Source organism: Cervus elaphus, chromosome 14, assembly GCF_910594005.1.
Source record: "Cervus elaphus chromosome 14, mCerEla1.1, whole genome shotgun sequence".
In the NCBI taxonomy this organism is placed as follows: domain Eukaryota; kingdom Metazoa; phylum Chordata; class Mammalia; order Artiodactyla; family Cervidae; genus Cervus; species Cervus elaphus.
In genome coordinates, this window is record NC_057828.1 from 22,238,540 (window position 1) to 22,244,539 (window position 6,000).

Consider the following 6,000-nt stretch of genomic DNA (forward strand, 5'->3'; position numbering starts at 1 on the left):
ACTGCAAATTTTACTTTCCTCATTGTTGAAGTGGGGACAATGATAGCACCTACTTTACAGGTGCTATTAAATGAAATAATAATATTAAATGAAGTAAAATATGTAAAGTGTTAAATATAGCACTTGACCCATTGGGAGCACACCAAAACAATTCGTAGCTATTATGCCAAAAGTGTTCCTAGCAACTAGTTGTCTGTTATTTTATAATATATAAAGGGGACTTAATGTATAATTTGAAGAAGTAAGAATATTTTCAATTGCTTACTTTCTTTTCCATTCATTTAAATCCACTGCTTTTCCTGATTGTTTTCTTTGAATAAAATGAATGATTTCTCAACACCTGTCTTATAAACACACCCTTCACAGATCTAGAATCACGATTTTACAGCTGTGAAAGCCTTCATATATAATTTAATGCAACTCCCTTGTTTTCTAGATGATGGAACAAAGTGTTAAAAAGATGACAGGACTTGCACAAATTCACAGGTATCATCTTCAACAAGACTCCAGCTATTACCGGCCTCTCCCAAAGCTCCTTCAAGTAAAAGTCTGAATTTGAAGCTAATTTTCACACTCTCCAGTCCTTGATCCCTGACATGAGTTCTCCCAACCACCTCTTATTGTCATTCTATCCTTTTTATGATACTTTTTCTAAGCATGTTCCTGATTCTCTCTTTTTTTTTTTTTTTTGCTATTTGAAGACTGCAAGCTGAATGCATCACCCTATTGTTGTCTAATTATAGACAAGGGTTCCAAAGGATTCTTCCCTGACCCCTGGTTTTTGGTACTGCCCCTGGAAGCATCTTCTCTGAGCATACCTGGTAAGGTCATGCTTTCTTTCAACTTCTCATAGGTCCAGATACATGTGTATATTTGCTCCTCTTTCCTGGACTGTTGTGTCCCTGGACAGAGGAATTCTAGTTCCCTGCATCGATCACCCAACAGATCTCTGTGTAAGAAGCACAGAACAGTTTCTTCTTTCTTTGCCTGTGCCAATGCAACTCACGAATGTAGATCAAGGCACAATAGTGGCTGCCTCTGACTTCTGGAAAATAAAGCAAAAGGCAGAACTTGAGTTGAGTTTCTTCCTCGTGTCTAACCCCTAACTGGTTTTAAATGAATGTATCAGACTGCCCTGTTGTTTTTCTTATTTTTCACTGTCAACTTTTCTCAGTAGATGTGTCTTCATATCCCATAGATACATATTCAAGTACATAATTTGGTATAAAGATTCCACTGACGTTCTTATTTAAATTCCAGACCCCTTTTCTTATAACTAAAACTTTAATTCTACCTCCTTTTGACGGAGCCAAAGAGGCATGGATTTGGTATGAAATTTTTCATACATCAGTTACACATCCTTGAAAACAAGGATGCTAAATTTTGAGAACTGCTTTCTATATAATGATTAAAACTAGTTTGAGGTAGTAATTTACTCCCCCTCCAATACCACTCGGTGGGTTAGCAGGGTGTGTATGGAAGGTTAGATGATTACAAAATTATTTTTAAGAAAAGATATTTCTAATTTCTAACCTGGGTTAAATAAATATAAACCTTAAGCTGACAGGGGGAGGTGGCAGGCAAAGGGATGAGCACAAATTCCCCATCCATAAAAAACATCTGGCACAAGGAAAACAGTAGCAAGTCCAGATGGTACCCGGCTCTGACACAAGCCAGGGAATGCTCTATGGACAGAGACGCCATATAGATTGTGTGTGTGAGGAAGCACAAAATACAGTCTTACAGAATTAAAACCGGAAACCTTCACAGCTGGGTAGGGGGAGAGAACGAGAGGTTAGTCAATATTCTAACAATGATTACTTTGTAAAACCTTTTCTTATTACTTTAGGTCTACACCTCTCCTTTACAGTGTACTATAAGGCACATGGCAGTTTTACACTGGGCAATCACACTGGGAGGGGGCAAAGACCGCCCAGTATTGAAAAAACCAATTGGAAAGGCGAACATGCATGGCACCCAGCCGGTGGGCATGCCGTCTAATATGGTCTCAGGTCAGCAACTGGCCTCTTGCTGTTGTCATTCAGCATGCATTTGGTGCACAGCTTTGTTAAGATCAGCTGAACTGGACATAGAAAACAACTTATGGTAATCAAAGGGGAAATGGTGGGGGGATAAATTAGGAAGTTGCGATGAACAGATATACACTGCTTATAAAATAGATAACCAATGAGGACCTATTAACATAGCAGAGGGAACTATATGCACCATTTTGTTATAACCTATATGGGAAAAGAGCACTGTATTGTACAACTGAAACTAACAACACATTATAAATCAACTATACTTCAGTAAAATAAAACAAAATTTAAGAAACAAGATCTCTGAAGCAATTGATCCCTACTCGCTTCACTCTCTCCTCAGAGAAGCTAAAGGTTAGTTATTCGCAGTTTAAATATTTCTCATTCAGGGAGGCTTCTTCAGCTGAGAGAGTCTGGTTTAGGGCTCTCATTCCACCCTCCTTAGCAGCCAGGACTTTCTGTAAGAACTCACCACAGTTGTGGTCATTGGCTCAAAGCAGGTTCTTCCTCTAAGCCTGAACTACACAAATGCTGGGAACACAACCATTTTCCACATTTAGCCAGCTCATGACTGACTGCATCTTCACGTCTTCCGTCTGTGTAACAGACACTGTTCTAAGCACCCATACAGTGAGGAACAAAACAGACAAAACCCCTGTTTCATGGAGTTCATTTCTATGAAGGGAGACAAGCAACAAGCATGAAATAAATTAGCAAGGCTCTCAAGAGAGAAATGTTTGATGGTGCTGACAGCTCTGGAGGAAAATCCAGGAGGCAAAGAGAGAAGGGGAGAGTGAGATAGGAAGAGGGGGTTTTCAGTTCTAAATAAAGTGACTGGAAAAGCCTCACTGAGAACTTGAGGAAGATCTAAAGAAGGCGAGGGAGCAAAGGCAGGCAACACAAAGGCGTTTAAGTGTTGAGTGAACTAGTAAATGAAAGAACAAGGTAAAGAAGAGTGCAGTCACTGGTCTAGGGTTTCCTCATCTGTGTGGTTCCAGCCTCAGGAGCACTCTGCGAGGTTAAAAAAGATCCATGTAAAAATCCAAGGAAGCAGCTCTGGGGTGGAGTTATTTTCTTTCTAGTTTGAATTACATAACGGAAAAGAAAAACTAGTTGATGGGTTGCAGAAATCAAGGAAAGTAAGGGTGAAGATTAGCCAACGGGTGACTTTCTGGAGAAGAGTAGGTGAGGACCAGCATGAGCAGAGGTGGAAAAGAAGAAAGGAATCCGGTGCCTTGGTGTCATGGGAGACCCAGGGGAGAAACTTGACTTCTGGACCATTTGGAGAGGAGGCTGGCTTGAAAGGCAGGCCAGAGAGAGAGCCGTTGGCGCTAAAGAAAGAAATTTTGTGTCTGATGTCACAGAGAGTTGTAACCAGCGGGCTTTATGAAGCCTAATCGAGACCTGAGATTGATGGCCAAGGAGAGGAGAAATGGAAGTCTGTTAGTACAAGAGTGGAATGGTACAGGTGTGGTGCCAAAAAGGGAGAGATGAGATGAAGGGGGGAAAAAAGCGCATCACTAACTGCAGGACATTGAGCGAGGCTCACAGCCTCTCAGCCTGCTTTCATCTGGAACAGAAACTGGGCCAGATGATCTCTGTAGTGACTTCCAGCTCTAATCGGTTCTGACTTTGTTTATATTATAAAGGGATAGTATAAAGAAAGACATCTCCTTTCTGGATTGAATATTACCTCTTCCCATGGTTCTACTGTTGTTTCTGAAACACAACTCTGTGTACCCGAGGCCGAATGATACCGAAATGTCGGAGTTTGCAGGAGAGAAAAGTTTATTGAGGGCCCTGCAACGATATGAGTGGCTTATACTTTAAAAATCCCAGACTCCCTGAAAGCTCCCAGAAGAACCCTTTTCTAAGAAAGCTGAGGGAGGGGCATGGTGAGTTTATGCCAACGTCTCGGTGTCAGACCCTTTGTTCTTGAGAATTGAGTCATGGTCAGATAACCATGTTCCTGTAAATCTCCATCAAATGAACTTTATTCTCTGTTCTGACAAGAAAGAGCAGGTCCTGCGGCACGACATTCAACCTCTGAGATCCAGGACTGGCTGAGAGGCTCAGCAGGAGGCTCCCTCAGGGCCCGGGCCCCAGACCCTATCCAGCTGCATCACTGAGGACGCCAGGTGCCCAGGACCCAAAGGTCAGTTGGGTCAGGAGCTCAGGCTCCTCAGGCCAGCCACATGGCGGGGACAGGTCTCACAGACTATGTCCCAGGCAGACGGTCACTGCCATTAGGTCTCAGAGGAAGGGATTGGGGAGAGGCTCACTGCCACCTCAAGGCCTGAGCCTGGTCAGTGGGCAGCCTTGTCCAGGGCTCTGGAGCCTTGAAGGACACAGATCCTGCCCATCCCCTGAGCCCCACACCCCACCCCAGCTCTCCTGCGGGCCCTAGGACAGAAGGCCCCAGGGAAGAGGCCAGGGTCCACCTCTTACCTCACTCTCTTGCCTGAGGACCACCGCCCAGCCAACTGTCGGCTCAGCGTGCCCACTAAATGCTGCTCAGTGACAGTTGGTCACTTGAGGGAGGGGCTTACCGTGGCCCCAGCCAATGGCTGAGCAAGACCACCAACGGTCACTCATTGACAGTTGTATGCTTGTGGGGGAGGGGCCCATTGTAGTGTGACGTTAGTGGTCTCCTGGTAACCGTTGCCTGGTAACGGAAGCCGGTAGCAGAGTACACCAATGGCCATGTGCTAAGGGGTGAACAGGCTGCACCCTGTCACACCGTTAACTGTTGTGGATGTGCCTAGAGCCCCATGCCAAAGCATTTAGTTGGAAATTTCACTTAGAAAGACTGGTTCCTCAAAACACTAAAAAAGAGTCACCATATGATCCAGCAATCCCACATCTGAGCAACTATCTGGAAAAGATGAAAATTATGACCCCAAAGATACATGCACCACAATGTTCATAGCAACACTATTTTTAATAGTCAAGACATTGACTATTGACAGAGGAATGGATAAAGAAGATGTGGTACATATATATAAAGGAAAATTACTCAGCCAAAAAAAAAAAAGAATGAAATAATGACATTTGTAGCAACATGGATGAACCTAGAGAATGTCATACTGAGTGAAGTTAAGTCAGAAAGACAATATAAACTACTTATATGTGGAATCTAAAAAAATGATAAACTTATTATAAAGCGATTATTACAAAGGAAACTTATTATAAAGAAATTAACTCAGATGCAGAAAACAAACCAAAGGGGAAAGTAGGGGGATAAATGAGAAATTTGGGATTAATATATATATACTGCTATATATATAAAATAGACAAAAAAACAAGGACCTATTGTATAGCACAGGGAACTGTATTCAGTATCTTTTAATAACCCATAATGGAAAAGTATCTGAAAAAAGATGTGTATGTGTGTGTATCAGATTCAGATATCTGAATCTCTTTGCTGTACACTTGAAACTTGGGAATCAATTATATGTCAATTAAAAAAAAAAAAAAGATCTCTAGGATTCCTCTAGTGTTAGTTGCTCATGTGTCCAACTCTTGTGACCCCATGGACTGTAGCTCACCAGGCTCCTCTGTCCATGGGATTTCCCAGGCAAGAATACTGGAGTGGGTTGCCGTTTCCTTTTCCAGGGGATCTTCCCAACCGAGGGAATGAACCTGGGTCTCCTGCTGTGCAGGCAGATTCTTTACCATCTCAGCCACCAGGGAAGCCTGATTCTTGTAAAAATCACATTCAAATCACTTTGAAAAACACAAAAATCACGTGTGTGAAATACTGCAGACTTTGGAAATAATTTATTTTATTCTATGAGCATCACGAGGAAGTAACCAAGAAAGGTATACAGAAAGAGAGAGTACTATACCACAGGCATATATTTAAGACCAACCCTTAACCACATATGAAACCACAAAATGAGGCAGATGCTAATTGGAAGATCCATAGATCATTTAAAAGACAGCAGCACACAAACAACCT